Source organism: Globicephala melas, chromosome 11, assembly GCF_963455315.2.
Source record: "Globicephala melas chromosome 11, mGloMel1.2, whole genome shotgun sequence".
NCBI lineage: Eukaryota > Metazoa > Chordata > Mammalia > Artiodactyla > Delphinidae > Globicephala > Globicephala melas.
Window position 1 is genome coordinate 68006996 of NC_083324.2, and position 20014 is coordinate 68027009.

Here is a 20014-nt window from a genome sequence, read left to right on the forward strand (position 1 = left end):
GAGTCCAGACCTTCTGGGAGGGCAGAAGGAGACTGGATGAGTTCCTTTATGAATTGATCTTTCCCTCCTCCTTTTTGAGTGGCGGGGACCCTCCCCCAAAGCCTCGTGCCAGACACATTCTCCTCTGCCCCTCAGAAAGGCATGTGATGTGCAGGGAAAATAATAATGGGACATAAAACACATCAAGCACAAAATTTCTTATACTCTGGCTTCAGTGAAGTGTTGTGTCTCTGTTAATAGGGAAGTGGAACCTCAGGCTAAAGAAAGGATTTGTGAAGACTGCCTCCTAGACTGAGAAAATGTACACAGGTGGGGGCAAGGACAGTCCTGCTTCCCCAGAATAAGGGCAAACTCCCTGACAGGCATCTTGCATTTGCTTTTCTCTTCGGGGTGGCGAGTGAGGGGGGAGAAAAGTGCTGGTGGGTTGATTGGGGGGAATACAGCTCTGGTGCCAGTGTTTCCATTTTGGATAAAGTGAAAACATTTGAGAATCATTAATATGCTACACAGCAACAAAGAAAGGGACCAATTGATATTATCTTCAAGAAATAAATTTTTGAGGGGAAGAATTGTTGGGAGAAGGTAGTTAGGCACTTGGGAGGCTCAGACCATTTGGTTTACACTGTAAGTTCTTTTTCCAGTTGGTACTGGTTTCCAGTTGGTACTGGTTGATTCCTGGTTTCAGAATGCTCATCACACACCCCCCCCCGCCCCAAGCCTTTTAACACTGAGGAACGGTTTCCTTATCGGATACATACCAGATGCTGAATTGAAGAAATATTTTCTTTGCTCCAAGACCTGCACTATTAATATTCATTTGAGTGGCAGTGCACTCCCTCCAAGGCTATTCCCAAACTCTCCTAAGCTAAATACAGCACTCTAACAGATCTGGGAACTATCGAATGCAATGTACTCAGAAATCCCACTAGCTGTTTCCATGCCTGGCCATAAGTCTGGAGCTTGCTGAGAACACTCTTGCTTGCCCCTGTCCTGGGGGTACTGTCACTGACCCGCAGGATTAGGTGTTTTGTGAGTTGTGCAGTCTGGTCGCATTACTGTCATGAAGAGAGGCTGAGTTCAGCACTCTGGCCAGCTCCCCCCTGAACTTGCAAGGGGCTTAAATCATGTCAACTCATCTTTTCATATGAATCTTTGGAGCCACTAAATCACAGAACTGAGACAAACCACTTACAATGCAAAGTTGCCTTCCCTTTAAAACAACTTTCCCGATTTGCAATTGCCTCAATGCAATTTATGCTGAGGACTACAGCAGTGGAGTTCTCAGAGACTCAGAGCGGGGAAAGATCTTGGAGATCGCTCTGCTCTGGTCTAGAGAATTGAGGAGGGTAGCTTGCAGAGGTGATCTGCCCAAGGTCACAGTGCTAGATGGTGGCTGAGCTGGGCTAGGACCCAGGCCAACTTCCACCTCCCGGTCCAGTGAAGCCTCTGGAAAGGATAGGTGAAAAATATAAATGGCCATTCAAGACACTCGAAGTGAAAGTTGGCAGTGTTATCTGGAGTTGCAGCTAAAGAGAAAACACAGCAGCAGAAATAGACAAGTCAGATGGCACAGGTGCCATCTCCTCAATGATTTATACCTCTGAGAACAGGGGGAGGGTGTGCTTTACTACCTACTCTAGTACCTCATTCATCCTTGTCTTAAAATTAAGAAATGAAATGCATCAGAGCACATGTATACATAGAAACAGCAAGTGAGCTTTTTTTTTAAACATCTTGAGGTATAATTGCTTAACAATGTTGTGTTAGTTGCTGCTGTATAAAGAAGTGAATCAGCAACACGTATATATGTATCCCCATATCCCTCCCTCTTGCGTCTCCCTCCCACCCTCCCTATCCCACCCGTCTAGGTGGTCACAAAGCACCGAGCTGATCTCCCTGTGCTACACGATATAAATGAACATTGTGGTACATGACTTTTTTTTTTTTTAACATGACTATTTTTGAATTATGGTTTTCTCAGGGTATATGCCCAGTAGTGGGATTGCTCGGTGTATGGTAGTTTTATTTTTAGTTTTTTAAGGACACTCCATACTGTTCTCCATAGTGACTGTATCAATTTACATTCCCACCAACAGTGCAAGAGGGTTCCCTTTTCTCCACACCCTCTCCAGCATTTATTGTAGATTTTTTGATGATGGCCATTCTGACCAGTGTGAGGTGATACCTCATTGTAGTTTTGATGTGCATTTCTCTAATGATTAGTGATGTTGAGCATCCTTTCATGGGTTTGTTGGCCATCTGTATGTCTTCTTTGGAGAAATGTCTATTTAGGGGTTCTGCCCATTTTTGGATTGGGTTGTTTTTTTGATATTGAGCTGCATGAGCTGCTTGTATATTTTGGAGATTAATCCAGGTGAGCCATTTTTGACAGCAAATCCAGCACTCTTTTGATGGGTTGGCTTAATGTTTTTCTGATGCATCTGTGCTTGTTTGGGAAGTTGTACTGATAGCCACACATAGTGGACAAAAAGAACCTAAACACCTGACCCTCTTCTTTGCCTCTCTAGTGCTCCCTGAAGTTGGAGAAGACTAGCAAACTGGGCAACTCTAGCCTAGCAAAGATGGCACAGCCGCCACGGAGGGCAAACAGTCAGTTCACATCCAAGTCCCAAAAGGCTTGGTCCCCTCATCGGTGTGGGCCATGTTTCAGCAGCTGCTGTCCCCATTCCCTCCTGTTTCTTCCAGAAGCAAAGAACACTGTGTGTGTGTGTGTGTGTGTGTGTGTTGTGTTGTGTTGTGCATAGCAGCATAAAGTTAGGAGATGATGAATCCAGAATCATCCCACCCACTGTGAAGGTCAGGGGACCGCACAGCCTGGGCCAAGGATGGGTGGGAGCCTGCACGATAGATGCTTCCTCTCCATGCACAGACAGGGCTCCCATTATTGCTAATGCCTGCGACGTGCTCAGGGAAGGCAAGATACACTCCAAAGGGTTATTTTCCCTCCACTGAATTGATTCTAATCTACAGTGCTGACCCTGCTTTTGGTTCCTAAGAGCCAAACTCTGTAAAAAATATGTCCGCTTACTCTGCTAAGACAGCTATGTGAATGACATGCTAAAACTCATCAGAAACCAAATTAGTATCAACTCTTTTTTTTCCTTTTCACGGCTGCAGCGAATTTTCTTGAGGGGAAAAAAATGACCCAATGTGAGAAACTCCTGCAAACAACATCACCTTGTCCCTATGGTGTCACCTGCTGGCTCAAACCAGCTCTCCTGCCTCATGCCGAGGGCCGTATCAAGGAAGCGTTGTTAAGCAGTATAATTTCAAACACTTAAAGCCACAGTGTGTCCACAGTATCTCTAATTATTTCTGCTCTGGATACAGATTGGCAGGAAGCAGATAAGCATAATCATTTTCCAATTAACTCCCCAAAGTCTTTTGGACTTGGCCTATACCTGAATCTATCAGAGGAGAGAGTTTTCTCTCTTCCCTTCTCCCACCCCCATTCCAACCAGTTTTTCGGGATCTCATCCAGCAGGGGTGCATTTGTCCCCTGAGGCATCCGACCTCTTCCCCAGCCCCACATTTACCCCCTCTCACCTCCCATCCCTGAGGTGAGCTTCCCACACTTCTCCCCCAGCTGCCTCAGTAAGAGGTGACCCTGCCAGGTGTGCTGGGAATGCCATGCTCTTGGCTGTGACCAATTTCGGGGTGCAGCTGAGAGTGAGGCGTTGCCAGGGCTGAAGTGATGCCCCACATCCCACACTCTGGCACAGCGAGGAGCATTGCAGCCAGCTGCTAGCGTGGATCCTAACTTACATTGGGGTTATGCAACCTTGCGAATGGGGCCTGTCAAAACTATCAGTCATCAGTCAACCCCGACAATCTAGCGTGACTAATTATCTCTGTTGTCAGAGCAATCCAGGAGAAGAAAAACATATATAAATGAGAGTGTTTGGATTTGGTGGGAAAAAAAGAGCTCCCAGCAAAGTATGGAACATACAACAAGTTAGGGTCTAGGCTTTCCCGCAAGGGGAACCAGTGGGGGTGGTCAGGAAGGGGCAAGATTCGCAGCAGACAGACAGCGCTGGATCTTGCCAAACGGTTCACGCTTTACTTCCAAATCTGCAGTTCCTCTAAGCTCCTCCCACTAAAAATAATCACACCCTCAGAGCAGATAAACCTGAACATGAGTTTTGGAGGGGGCTTGATGCAGAGCTTAGGTGCACCAAGAGAGACGCAAGCCAAGCTCTCAGGAGGGACAAAGCTGACTTTTATCTTCAGTGCTCTCGGGGGATGTGTGCGCTTCATGAATGTTTAAACAAGATCTTCATGTGATTTCTTAATGCATAAATTCATGTAAAATATGACCTGCGTCTATAGGTAGCAAATGTGTATGGTGTATAATTCCTTGTACAGATGTGAATGGATTCGGGCTCTTTCCTAATTTGCCTTGTAAGTCAAATAAAAGCCTGTCGTTACTGTGTCTCTCCTGCTTTTCCTTGGGAGGAGGTTTTCTGCAATGTTGACCCAAGTGACTCATGGTGCAGTGGGAAAACACAAAAGATGCCGTTTCCAGCCCAAGGGGGGGAAGAATCCTTGCTCATTACTCATATCGTGATTTTCACCTTCAAAGCACTTACCAAGTACTAACTTATCCATCGCAGCCTTTGTGCAGGGACTGCACTGTCATTTAATTAGGGAAGTCGGGTGGTCGAGTGGCTTACACAATGACTGAAAGCCATATATGGATGGGTATTTAATTCCACTCATTCATTTGATCTCCTGTCTAAATGAACTCAGTCCATTAAATCCATCTTTTAAAAAATGCTATAAAAGCACAAACCTTGTGTGCAAAGCAGCCACAGAATCTGAATGGAGCTGCCACTAAGAGATTCATCTTCAGAAAAATGAACTTTTCTCCAGTTTTAATAATCGCACGCTCTCCGGATTTGCAACTCACTCTCACGGAAGAGCAGAGGAATTGCAGATTCTCCCTAGTCCCTCCACCATTTCAGTCACCCCTGTTTGAAGATCACTGTACTGTTCTTACCTGAATGTCTCCTTAAACACACCTCTTTTTTAGACAAGCTGTGGGACTTGTTCCTTTCAGACATAAGAATCATAATTCTTACTCTGAGAGCAAACTACAAATACAGCCAATTCCTGAGACATGCCGACAGAACATCTGCATTTTGGTTTATCTGTACCCACCCTGCTTTCAGCTTCATTCACTCTCCTGTTGACAGTCTCGCCTTTCTGGGTCCTCATTCTTCCACTCAGCAGGAGCAGGATGGAGCCAGGAGGTTTCTTCTCCCATCCCCACCTCCAGGAAAACACCTGCCCAAACCAGTAACGACCGCCACGTTTGTACGACATATGAGTCAGATAGAGGCGACCTCAGGGAAAAAGGTGCACTGTGGCTTAATGGAGCTTAGCCCCAGCCTGAAGAAAGGGTAAGAGGAGCTGCCTTCTCTGCTGAGGGCCAGCCACGGAGGAAATAAATGAGAATTGCTGGCCTCCAAACTCACCCATGTTCACATGCGTTGTAAAGCCACATTCCAGGGACTGATGCCCCACCGGTGTGAAGGATCTCACTCATATGCCATGTGTGTTGACATTCCCAAGGGGTCAGAATCTCCCCCCAACCCAAAATCTTCAGTCACTGTCCTCTCAAAAGCCTATGCCATAAATGTGCTATTCAGTATCTTTCAGTCTCTCTCCACCCTCCTTCTTTCCCTCCCTCTCTCTCTTACACACACATTTCTCTACAGAGAAATACTGAAAACAGGTCTCCCTTACCAGAAAGAGTGGGGAAAAAACCCAGCAGTACAAACTGGAATAGATGACAAATGTAGCCGGAGAGTTGGAGAACATAGGAAAATAGATTCAATATGGGGACAAGGAAGGAGTAGAAACTGAGTGTCCTCAAAGGTGGGAAGGATAGGTGGGAAGGAGGCGTTGAAGAGGCCAGAACATAAGCAAAGTGAATAACGAAAAACAGCAGGCTGTTTAAATGTGAAAAAGAGCTGTAGTGAAAGAGGGGAGGAAATTGCAGAGGTAGAAAAAAGAATGAGAATTACAAGTGGCGAGCCATAGCGGGCCAAGTTGGGAGCCTGTCTCTAGTCAATGTTATTAACTCCTTCTTCCATAAATCTGAGCTCTTCCCCTGGAGAGTTCTCTAATCCCAAGCCGTGATAGATTATTTTCTTTGGTACAAAGGCTCATTTTAACTAACAAAATTATTTTAGAAAGAGAAGAAGACCCACAGCCTAGAGCAAATCCAATAAAAAAAATTTTTTTCCCCACTGATATCAGGACTCCAGTGTTAGAATGAATTAATGTGGCTCTTCCTCATGTAGGACCAATAGTCCTCAGAATTTATTGGTGTTACAACCTCCAAGAATAAAATCAATAGCTGAGAATTATAAATGCCGAGCAGTCCCATGCCAAGGGATGGGAAGCTCTTTGGGGCTGAAGCAGGCTGGTAACACCTGGAGGGGATTGGTAAGCAGTTTTTTTTTTTAACTTTCCATATCTCTAGGGTGAAAGAACAAGGACTTGAAATAATGTTTACAGAAGCCTTTTCAGTGCCAATGACCTAAGGTGCAATTAGAAACACAGTTCAGGACTTGGAAACATAACTACACAAGTTTAATAGCTACACCAAAAAGACCATGGCTACTCTGCCTTTTAGGTCCAGTCTTCAACAATCTAGAACCATTTATGTACATATCTGGCTTAAAAAGACAAGTGTTTTAATGCCATACATTTTGCCCTCCAGAAAGTTTCAGAACCTTCAAAATTCCTAGTAACTTGAATTTACACTTATATTGAACCCCACTGGTACCCACCAATTAGATGCCACTTTACAATGAAATTACCCTCAAGGTCTTTCATCTTTCAAATCCTGGTATGGGAGGCAGAGAGTAGAGAACCAAAACGCAGGAGACACATACCCAAGTAAAGGCATCTCACTCTGGTTATGCTAAATCAATGTCCTTCCAATAACATCCCTTGGAAGGACAGTTAAAAGTACAGTTGAAAAGACATCTTATGTGCATTCATATTATATAAGTGAATCATGTTACATTAAGAACACAGTATAATTCTTCAGTATAATTTCTTGGCAATCAAGAAAAACATCCTTAACACCACACTTTACATAAGGTATTTACAAAAACACCTTCTTTTAGAAACTGGTAAAGATCATGAAACCTGCCAACCAAAGCATGATGGAGCCACAAGTCCAGAAAAGATGCCACATCATAGAGTCTTAGCATCAGCTGCCACCACAATTCTTTCACATTCTCCTGGCCTTGAACTCCGTCTGCTTCTCACATACAGCCCCTCTTCTAGCAGGAGGGGTCCCTTGCCTTTCAGGCACCTTCACTGGGTTAGTTTTAGTGTCACTCTTTACATCAGAAATGCAACAGCTCTTGAGATACTTTGCATCCATGGTGTAGACCCCTTGAGAACACGCCAAGTCACCCAAATTCCAGTACTGGAGTCATCTCCATGACATGTGGCACACACTCTCTGCATCAGCCACCCACATGGAGAGACCTTGTTCAGCTGCACTCGAAGTGGTGCACTAATGCAGATTTCCTAAGGTTACAGCAGGGAGGTCACGGACACCTGGTGTGGACTCTTCAGGATCTGACCTCTCTCTCCTCCCTGGGGTTGCATCCTCCAAAGCCATCAGATCCTGACATGAATTTCCTATCTGATCATCTACCAATTCCCAGCCTTGCACTGACCAGCCTTGTGGCTTCCTCTGCTTCTGTGAAACAGGTAAATCGTCTAGGAAATTCTCTTTCCATAAATAGTTCTTTGAAAATTACATATGGGGCAGATCTTATAATCTATATGAAGAGCCAAAAGAGCCAAATACATTATTTTTTTCATGGATGGGGATCTAGAACAAAGCAATTCTTTCATATCGCCCTGTGCCAATCCAACATATAATACATTTGGCACTGCCAAACTCAGTCTAAATCTCAGGGAAAAAGTCATGAGAGGAATACAATAAAAACAAACTCTGCATAATAAAGCTATTTTGGGGGCTTCCCTGGTGGCGCAGTGGTTGAGAATCTGTCTGCTAATGCAGGGGACACGGGTTCGAGCCCTGGTCAGGGAAGATCCCACATGCCGCGGAGCAACGAGGCCCCTGAGCCACAACTACTGAGCCTGCGTGTCTGGAGCCTGTGCTCCGCAACAAGAGAGGCCGCGACAGTGAGAGGCCCACGCACTGCGATGAAGAGTGGCCCCCGCTCGCTGCAACTAGAGAAAGCCCTCGCACAGAAATGAAGACCCAACACAGCCAAAAATAAATAAATTTAAAAAATAAAGCTATTTCTGTCCATAGAGATTGTCCACTGTAAATGGACTGCTACATGTATAAAAAAATATTGTCTATAAACACATATGCTTTTCTCTAGGAGTTACCAAAAGGCGATCAATATTATTAGTAAAGCAACTAAATGAAGTATTTACCACAGGAGAGAGGAGGAGAAAAAATGGAGATATGGGAGCAGAGTTCTGTTTTAGATTGGGTTGTCAGGGAAGGCCTTTCTGATGACATAACATGAGAGACCTGAATGGAGTGGGGGAAGTGGGGGAACAAGTTCTAGGATCATCTGGGGAAGTGAGTTCTAAGCAAAAACCCTAAAGCAGAAGCCTATTTGGTGTGTTAGAGTAGGAGTCAGTAAACTATGGCCCACTACCTGGTTTTATAAATAAAGTTTTATTGGCACACTCATTTATTCACAGCATTCTATGGCTGCTTTTGCTCCACAATGGCGAAGCTGAGTAGTCATGACAGGGACAGTATGCCAACAAAGACTATTTACAGGCCCTTTACAGAAAAAGTATGCCAAACCCCCATGTAGAATGAACATGAAGGAGGCGAATGTGACTGGAGAGGCAGGCAGGGGCCAAGATCACTTAGGGTCTGGTAGGATAAACCCACCTAAACAACCACCCACCAAACAAAAGACATGTCTCCAAGGGTTAGGAGTGCAGATATCATTGACAAATTGGGGTTCAAAGGCTTCTCTTCACCAATTCATCCCAGGGTAGGATCTGACTTCTGCTTAACTGCTGGTCCCCAGGTTCTCAATTTTTTTTTCCCATGTGAAAGTAATGTGCATATCTGAGAGGCTCCTGTGGACACATCCACAGTAGGCCCAGGCAAGTGAGGAGATTTACAGCATAAGGGCAACCTTGCAGTTGCACTAATAAAATTGCAAATGAACATTCACAGATAATGATGATTTGCTACAAATTACTCTGATATGAACCTAATATTTTAGACTGTGTGAACAATGAGAATCTCTGCTACAGAGTATGTTTCCTAGCACTTTATTCATTCAAGCAAAATTCCACAGATATAAAATGTATTCCACAGATATAAAATGTATAAGATGTATTGCTACTCAAAGTGTGGTCGGAAGACCTACAGCATCAGCATCACCTGGGAGCTTGCTTGAAACGCAGAATCTCAGGCTCTGGCCTGAGAATCAGAATCTGAATCTGCATTTAACAAGATCCCCAGGAGACGTGGATGGTCACTAAGGTCTGAGACCACTGTCCTGATAGGAACTGGCCTCTAATTACTCTTTTCCAAGAGTTGGAAATACAGAGTTTTAAACTGCAAAGAAGTTAGCCTGGTTTATACTATTCATACTAGTGAAAACTGAATACAACTTACATGTTCAACAATAGGGGATTGGCTAAATAAATGATGATACATTTATCCATACAAAAATATTATGCAGCTGTCAAAATCAATACTATAGAAGAACAACATGAGACTATGTTCATAGTTTATCACTAAGAAAAAAAATTATAGGTAGGACTAATACTAAATCAAATGTAGAAATTTTAACTAAAGAAAGGAAAAGGGACAGGAGGAGTAAAGAGGTGTTGGTATGATGATTTCCTCATCTTTCATAACCACAGGTAAACAATGTCATTTAAGGGTAATAAATCAAGTAATCAGTTATAAATATATTTAAAGATGTAAAATCAACCAACCAATCTGTCAATATAATTGATTATTGAGGGATGAAGAGAAGTAGGGAGAGGTGGAAATATAAATTTATTACATTCGCTCTCCCTCCATGAACCAGGAAGTGGGTACCAGACACCACATCTGCTAGTGCCTTGATCTTGGACTTCCCAGTCACCAGAACTAAGCAAGTCCAGACCAGAGGGCAGACAGCAGCAGCAAGAAGAACTACAATCCTGCAGCCACTGGAAAAAAAACCACATTCACAGAAAGATAGACAAGATGAAAAGGCAGAGGGCTATGTACCAGATGAAGGAACAAGATAAAACCCCAGAACAACAACTAAATGAAGTGGAGATAGGCAACCTTCCAGAAAAAGAACTCAGAATAATGATAGTGAAGACGATCCAGGACCTCAGAAAAAGAATGGAGGCAAAGATCGAGAAGATGCAAGAAATGTTTAACAAAGACCTAGAAGAATTAAAGAACAAACAAACAGAGATGAACCACACAATAACTGAAATGAAAAATACACTAGAAGGAATCAATAGCAGAATAACTGAGGCAGAAGAATGGCTAAGTGACCTGGAAGACAGAATGGTGGAATTCACTGCTGTGGAACAGAATAAAGAAAAAACAATGAAAAGAAATGAAGACAGCCTAAGAGACCTCTGGGACAACATTAAGCACAACAACATTCGCATTATAGGGGTCCCAGAAGGAGAAGAGAGAGAGAAAGGACCTGAGAAAATATTTGAAGAGATTATAGCCAAAAACTTCCCTAACATGGGAAGGGAAATAGCTACCCAAGTCCAGGAAGTGCAGAGAGTCCCATACAGGATAAATCCAATGAGAAACACGCAGAGACACACAGTGATCAAATTGGCAAAAATTAAAGACAAAGAAAAATTATTGAAAGCAGCAAGGGAAAAACGACAAATAACATACAAAGGAACTCCCATAAGGTTAACAGCTGATTTCTCAGCAGAAACTCTACAAGCCAGAAGGGAGTGGCATGATATACTTAAAGTGATGAAAGGGAAGAAACTACAACCAAGATTACTCTACCTAACAAGGATCTCATTCAGATTCAATGGAGAAATCAAATGCTTTACAGACTAGCAAAAGCTAAGAGAATTCAGCACCACCAAACCAGCTCTACAACAAATGCTAAAATAAGTTCTCTAAGTGGGAAACACAAGAGAAGAAAAGGACCTACAAAAACAAACCCAAAACAATTAAGAAAATGGTAATAGGAACATACATATCAATAATTACCTTAAACATGAATGGATTAAATGCTCCAACCGAAAGACACAAAATGGATACAAAAGCAAGGCTTGCTGAATGGATACAAAAACAAGACCCATATATATGCTGAATGGATACAAAAACAAGACCCATATATATGCTGTCTGTAAGAGACCCACTTCAGACCTAGGGACACATTCAGACTGAAAGTGAAGAGATGAAAAAAGATATTCCATGCCAATGGAAATCAAAAGAAACCTGGAGTAGCAATACTCATATCAGATAAATAGACTTTAAAATAAAGAATGTTACAGGAGATAAGGAAGGACACTACATAATGATCAAGGGATCAATCCAAGAAGAAGATATAACAATTATAAATGTATATGCACCCAACACAGGAGCACCTCAATACATAAGGCAACTGCTAACAGCTATAAAAGAGGAAATTGACAGTAACACAATAATAGTGGGGGACCTTAACACTTCACTTACACCAATGGACAGATCATCCAAACAGAAAATTAACAAGGAAACATAAGCTTTAAATGACACAATAGATCAGACAGATTTAATTGATATTTATAGGATATTCCATCCAAAAACAGCAGATTACAGTTTCTTCTCAAGTGCGCACAGAACATGCTCCAGGATAGATCACATCTTGGGTCACAAATCAAGCCTCAGTACGTTTAAGAAAATTGAAATCATATCAAGCATCTCTTCTGACCACAATGCTATGAGATTAGAAATCAATTACAGGGAAAAAAATGTAAAAACACAAAACACATGGAGGCTAAACAATACGTTACTAAATAACCAGGAGATCACTGAAGAAATCAAAGAGGAAATCAAAAAATACCTAGAGACAAATGACAATGAAAACACGATGATCCAAAACCTATGGGATGCAGCAAAAGCAGTTCTAAGAGGGAAGTTTACAGCTATACAAGCCTACCTCAAGAAACAAGAAAAATCTCAAATAAACAATCTAACCTTACAACTAAAGGAACTAGAGAAAGAAGAACAAACAAAACCCAAAGTTAGCAGAAGGAAAGAAATCATAAAGATCAGAGCAGAAATAAATGAAATAGAAACAAAGAAAACAATAGCAAAGATCAATAAAATTAAAAGCTGGTTCTTTGAGAAGATAAACAAAATTGATAAACCATTAGCCAGACTCATCAAGAAAAAGAGGGAGAGGACTCAAATCAATAAAATTAGAAATGAAAAAGGAGAGGTTACAACAGACACTGCAGAAATACAAAGCATCCTAGGAGACTACTACAAGCAACTCTATGCCAATAAAATGGACAACCTGAAAGAAATGGACAAATTCTTAGAAAGGTATAACCTTCCAAGACTGAACCAGGAAGAAACAGAAAATATGAACAGACCAATCACAAGTAATGAAATTGAAACTGTGATTTAAAATCTTCCATCACACAAAAGTCCAGGACCAGATGGCTTCACAGGTGAATTCTATCAAACATTTAGAGAAGAGCTAACACCCATCCTTCTCAAACTCTTCCAAAAAATTGCAGAGGAAGGAACACTCCCAAACTCATTCTATGAGGCCACCATCACCCTGATACCAAAACCAGACAAAGATACTACAAAAAAAGAAAATTACAGACCAATATCACTGATGAATATAGATGCAAAAATCCTCAACAAAATACTAGCAAACAGAATCCAACAACACATTAAAAGGATCATACACCATAATCAAGTGGGATTTATCCCAGGGATGCAAGGATTCTTCAATACATGCAAATCAATCAATGTGATACACCATATTAACAAACTGAAGAATAAAAAACATATGATCATCTCAATAGATGCAGAAAAAGCTTTTGACAAAATTCAACACCCATTTATAATAAAAACTCTCTAGAAAGTGGGCATAGAGGGAACCTACCTCAACATAATAAAGGCCATATACGACAAACCCACAGCAAACTTCATTCTCAATGGTAAAAAACTGAAAGCATTACCTCTAAGATCAGGAACAAGACAAGGTTGCCCACTCTCGCCACTATTATTCAACATCATTTTGGAAGTCCTAGCCACGGCAATCAGAGAAGAGAAAGAAATAAAAGGAATACAAATTGGAAAAGAAGAAGCAAAACTGTCACTGTTTGCAGATGACATGATACTATACATAGAGAATCTTAAAGATGCCACCAGAAAACTACTAGAGCTAATCAATGAATTTGGTAAAGTTGCAGGATACAAAATTAATGCACAGAAATCTCTTGCATTCCTATATACTAATGATGAAAAATCTGAAAGAGAAATTATGGAAACACTCCCATTTACCACTGCAACAAAAAGAATAAAATACCTAGGAATAAACCTACCCAGGGAGAAAAAAGACCTGTATGCAGAAAACTATAAGACACTGATGGAAGAAATTAATGATGATACCAACAGTTGGAGAGATATACCATGTTCTTGGATTGGAAGAATTAATATTGTGAAAATGACTACACTACCCAAAGCAATCTACAGATTCAATGCAATCCCTATCAAGTTACCAATGGCATTTTTTACAGAACTAGAACAAAAAATTTCACTATTTGTATGGAGACACAAAAGACCCCGAATAGCCAAAGCAGTCTTGAGGGGAAAAAATGGAGCTGGAGGAATCAGACTCCCTGACTTCAGACTGGCACAAAAACAGAAATATAGATCAATGGAACAAGATTGAAAGCCCAGAGATAAACCCACTGGCACAAAAACAGAAATATAGATCAATGGAACAAGACTGAAAGCCCAGAGATAAACCCACTGGCACAAAAACAGAAATATAGATCAATGGAACAAGATTGAAAGCCCAGAGATAAACCCACGCACCTATGGTCAACTAATCTATGACAAAGGAGGCAAGGATATACAATGGAGAAAAGACAGTCATAAGTGGTGCTGGGAAAACTGGACAGCTACATGTAAAAGAATGAAATTAGAACACTCCCTAACACCATACACAAAAAATAAACTCAAAATGAATTAGAGACCTAAATGTAAGACTGGACGCTATAAAACTCTTAGAGGAAAACACAAGAAGAACACTCTTTGACATAAATCACAGTAAGATCTTTTTTGATCCACCTCCTAGAGTAATGGAAATAAAAACAAAAATAAACAAATGGGACCTAATGAAACTTAAAATCTTTTGCAAAGGATACTACAAACAAGACAAAAAGGCAACCCTCAGAATGGGAAAAAATATTTGCAAACGAATCAACGGACAAAGGATTAATCTCCAAAATATATAAACAGCTCATGCAGCTCAATATTAAAAAAACAAACAACCCAATCAAAAAATGGGCAGAAGACCTAAACAGACATTTCTCCAAAGAGGACATACAGATGGCCAAGAAGCACATGAAAAGCCGCTAAACATCACTAATTATTAGAGAAATGCAAGTCAAAACTACAATGAGGTATCACCTCACACCAGTTAGAATGGGCATCATCAGAAAATCTACAAACAACAAATGCTGGAGAGGGTGTGGAGAAAAGAGAACCCTCTTGCACTGTTGGTAGGAATGTAAATTGATAAAGCCACTATGGAGAACAGTATGGAGGTTCCTTAAAAAACTAAAAATAGAATTACCATATGACCCAGCCATCCCACTACTGGGCATATACCCAGAGAAAACCATAATTCAAAAAGACACATGCACCCCAATGTTCACTGCTGCGCTACTTACAATAGCCAGGTCATGGAAGCAACCTAAATGCCCATCCACAGATGAATGGATAAAGAAGATGTGGTACATATATACAATAGAATATTACTCAGCCATAAAAAGGAATGAAATTGGGTCATTTGTAGAGACGTGGATGAATCTAGAGACTGTCATACAGAGTGAAGTAAGTCAAAAAGAGAAAAACAAATATCGTATATTAACGCATATATGTGGAACCTAGAAAAAGGGTGCAGATGAACCGGTTTGCAGGGCAGAAATAGAGACACAGATGTAGAGAACAAATGTATCGACACCAAGGTTGGGGGGAGCAGCAGGGGATGGGGGTGGTGGTATGATGAACTGGGAGATTGGGATTGACATGTATACACTGATGTGTATAAAATGGATGACTAATAGAAACCTGCTGTATAAAAAAATAAAATAAAATTCAAAGAAAAAAACAAAAACTTATTACATTCAATTTTTATAGGATATTAATAAATACTGCCCCAAAATATGAAGGATTAAGTAATTAATTTAAAGTTAAAAGACAACTTTGGAACAGATATTTAAACGCTCCAAATTATCCAAAGAAACACACACAAAAAAGAGAAGCCATATGGTAAAATAAGCAATATAAACAGAAAGTGTAACAAAACATGTGAGAAGATAAATAAGATTTCAATAAATATGACTGAGCTAAACTCACCTATTAAAAGAAAAATATTCTCATAGTGGATGATAAAGCAAAACCCAATTATTCTCTATATAGAAGCAACACACCTACTAAAAATAACTCAGGCTGAAAACCAACGTATGGACAGAGGCATACTTAGCAAATGCAAACAAAAAAGTAGGTGAGCCAGTCTTAATATCAGATAAGGGTGAATTCAAGGCAAAAATCAATAAAGAAAACAAAGATGGCTTTTTATAATGGTAAAAGGGGACAATCTGTAATAAAGACCTAAAATAATGCTTTTATGTATTCCAAAATCTGAATTTTAGAAAATTGCTCAAATATCTTAAAACTTGGTCAAAAATACTATAATCTCATGAAAATTATTGAAAATTTCATGAAAATATTAGCAACAGACCCTATCAGCACATTAAAAGAATAGTACATTATAATAAAGGATCATTTATTCTAGGAATAAAAGGATGGTTCAGTATGAGTAAATCTATAACATAATTGATTACATTAATTGACCAAAGAGAAAAATCACATAATCAAGTCTCTGCTATACTGGATTTCTTAAAATCCAACACCCATTTTTATTTTAAGGAAAAAAAAATTAACAACCTAAGTACAGATGAATAATTCCTTGAGATATAAGTCTGTCTATCCATGCATCCGCTTACCTCGAAGCCAGCAGTATGTTTAACGGGAAACTACTAAAGCATACTCATTAAAGTCAAGAACAAGATATCACTGACTCTTATTCTGATTTAACATTCTTCTGGACGTTCTAGCCAATGTCATTAGACAGAGAAAAAACAAGAAGTATAAAAATCGGGAAAAGAGGAGCTAAATTTTACATTATCTGAAAAGAAAATAATTATCTAACTATTTATGTGGAAAGTCCAGGAGAACCAACTGAAAATTATAATTAGTAAGAAAATTCAGTAAAGGGGAAGAGCTGGTACAAAATTAATACACCAAAATCAATAGCTTTCATACTTATGTAACAACTAGTTGGAAGAAATAATGGAAGTCCTCAGGATGCATCACTTTTTCCCAAGCATGCTCTTCTCCTTCATGAGTATCACCTTTTTCCCAGGTGGTTTCCTGTGACTGAAATGCTACCTCCTTTCCCCTCCCTTTTTCCCTGCAGAGTACCTGATGCTCCTTCAAATTCAGCACCATGTCACCACTTCCAGGAAGCCCTCCCTGCTTCTATAAGTGTTTTGATATCCCTTTTCTATGCTTGGCCCTTCTTTAAATAGCACACTCTCAAAGGGCTCGCCACGCAGTACTGTAACTGTCTGATTATTGGCTGCCTCCCCCCTTTGACTGTGAGCTCCTTGAGAAAAGGAACTTTGTCTGCATTCTCTCTTTGTGTGCTGAGAGCCCAGCACCAGGCCTGTAAAAATAAGGTATTCCATCAAAGTCCACAGCAGATACTGTGTTAGGCTTTTGATTCTCTTCGTAAGAAAGCATGACCCCCACAACTATAGAGCCCACGCACTCTGGAGCCTGCACACCACAACTGGAGAGAAGCCTGCACGCCGCAATGAAAGATCCTGCATGCCACAGTGAAAGATCCCGTACGCATGCTGCAACTAAGACCTGACACAGCCAAAAATAAATAAATATTAAAAAAAAAAAAAGAAATCATGACCCAAAGACAAACAGCTAAATAGAAGGTAGACAGATGGACAGATGGATAAACAGATTAGGAGAGATATGATAGATTCATATAAGTTGAAAAAGCAGGTGCTGGTTAGTAGGTTGTTAGGCCGGATTTGGTCACATTTGTGAACTGTAATTCTTTCACTGATGAAAGAATGAATTTGGGGAAAAATAAAATTTTATTCAGTAAAATGCTGTCCAAAACTGTTAAATCAATGAATGCATAAGTGTATCTGTTCTAGAAACAAATGGTTACTGATAGTATTTGGTCCCTTTTCTAAAATATTTGTAATTTTTGTTGTGTTGATTTTTAGGATATTATGCTTTAGTTTTTAATTATCATGATAATTAATATTATTGGTTTCCCTCAATTAAATCTTCCACTTAAAAAAACTAATGAAATGAAATTTTTAAAATGTATCTCAATAAAATAAAATGTATCTCAAAAAAAATCTTCCACTTAACCATAAAAAGTAGAATGTATGAACATATTTCGTAAGCCAATCATTTTGCCATAACGTCAATATTTGTTAAGAAAATCTTAAAAGACGGCTGAATAAAACATATGTAAATGTTTTCACCAATAGGGAAAAAAAAAAAGATAAGGTGCTCCGTAAATGAATGGATGGATGGACGAGTGGGTGGACAGATGGACGAATGAATGAATGACACAGAAAATTCCGTCTCCACATGATAGCCCAGGTGACCTTTTAAAAATGGATATTGGATCATGCCATTCTCTTACATAAAACTTCAAATGCATGTAAATAAAAGCCAAACTCCTAAAAAGGAAAGCGAAGGGCAGAATCGTTTGTAGAGTGTGCTATCAAGTGTGGGCTTGAGAAAGAACAAACATGATGAAGGGAGGGAGGCTTTCTCATTGTATATCCTGTGGACCTCTTGAATTCTGGAACACATGCATATAAGTACAGAAATTAAATACTTTGTTCCTTTTTATATTTTGAAAGTGTTCTAAAATAAGCATGTGCTTCATTCTGTAATAACTTTTTAAAACTTCAAAAAATAAAGCACCTTTTATTATTATATAGTCTTGGGAGTTAATTCCTAATCGTTTAAAAGCCGTATGTGTGTTTTTCTCTAGTTTTGCTTTCCAATGAACAGTTCAAAAAAATGGCAAGCCTGTTGCCCCCTTTTAAAATACACACCCATCTGTCTTTGCTTCATTCTAATAATCACTGAGTTTTCTTCCTATTTTAACATTTATGATTTATTTCATTGGCTCTTGATCTTTAGTAAGCTGGAGATAACCCCAGGGAGGCTGTTGAAATGAAAATTCTTGGGGTCCTACCCCCAAACATTGAGTCATGAGTCTGGTTGGGGCCCTAGAATCTGCATTTTAACATTACCACAGGAGATTCCAATACAGGTGGTCCACAGACCACACTTTCCAAAACATTCATTCATGACTTGAGGAAACGTAGTATTTTTCATAAAAAGTGACAATCCTACGTAGTGTAGAAGTCAGATTTGAAAGTGGTCTCTCCTTTTGATGACTATTCCCCCAACACACACATGCACATACTTATACCTTTATAAACATCTGTATTATGTTATACGCCTTATAATGTGGTTCTCTGTGTACTCACCTTGTCTTCTTTCCAGCTTTTTGAGAGTGAGATCCAAGTCTTTATCCACCCAATGCTCCAATGCTGTGAAATAAAAGTACGTGTGACAGAAACCAAAGCATACAGTTCAAATTTGACTTCCTTTGGCTTAGGGATCGAGTTTCTCTGCCAGCTGTATAAGTTCCTAGTCTTTTTCCCCCTACAAAGCTTAGATGTGGAAAAGCCCAGCGCTGACCCCCTCAACTGCAATGCTGCCTGCTGAGTGTAGAGAGGGGATGTTTTATTTTAAAGTATGCGTATAAATCACTCTGATAGCTTTCTCTGCCTTTCCCAGGACCTCTGATGAGCCCCTTCCTCCGTGAATGTTAAAGTGAAAAGAAAGTCTGAAAAAGCAGTGCAAACGGTTCAGATAAATATCCCAATGGGTTTTCTACATTACATAAATTGTGAGGTAAAGGGACCGACTTAGAGCAGCAGCTCTATGCTACCCCCTGGTGGCACGATGCTCCATGGCATCCCAGCTCCACCCTGCATCCTGGCTCTTACAGTGGACACAGATTGGAGAGGCTCATCTACGTGTCCCCAGCAGCACCAGGCTCAGAGCACCTACACATATTTGCTGATAAATAGGTTAATAGTGTGAGTGGCAGGAGACAAAAACACACAGTTAGAATTTTACTTTCTTCTGCCCAACTGAGGATCACTGATTCTGCCAATTGTGTAACTTCCTAGTTTTTTTGTTTTTTTTAGCACAGAGCCTGTGAGCCTAATCTTAATGCACAGATCAGTCAAAAGGAAAATGTGGAAAACACTAGACTCACAGCACAATCCCAATAGCACAAAATATACATGCATAAATTATCACTGGTAAAAAGCCAGAGGTTTTGAGAAAAGTCACTGCACCCACCAACTGGGACACTTACTGCCACCCAGACCTTGCACCTGCAGAATGGGTCAGGGCTAGCTTGAAAGTGATTGTCCCAGAGGTACAACTGGATGATTTAGCCTGAAGAACAGAAAGGACTAAGTGAGAACTGAGTAACGGTTTACCAGAGGATGCTCTGTGTCCACTGAGATTAGAATAAGAAAAAATAACCTGGGGTGGCCTGAGTTCTTTCAGTAAAGAACTTCCTAAGAAGTGCCTGAACCT

General features: G+C 40.3%; 2 protein-coding genes across 3 annotated transcripts in view; one reads left to right on the forward strand and one right to left on the reverse strand.

Moving 5' to 3' along the window:
- Positions 1-4447, forward strand: part of GLP1R (glucagon like peptide 1 receptor) — a 37546-nt gene extending 33099 nt beyond the window's left edge. For both annotated transcript variants that reach the window (XR_009565736.1, XR_009565737.1), the window contains one exon: positions 2529-4447. The gene's annotated coding sequence lies outside the window, so the exon portion shown is untranslated. The remainder of the gene's footprint in view (positions 1-2528) is intronic.
- The window catches only part of SAYSD1 (SAYSVFN motif domain containing 1), a 40689-nt gene that overhangs the window by 3692 nt on the left and 16983 nt on the right, over positions 1-20014 (reverse strand). The window contains exon 4 of the mRNA XM_060307462.1: positions 18886-18948. The gene's annotated coding sequence lies outside the window, so the exon portion shown is untranslated. The remainder of the gene's footprint in view (positions 1-18885; positions 18949-20014) is intronic.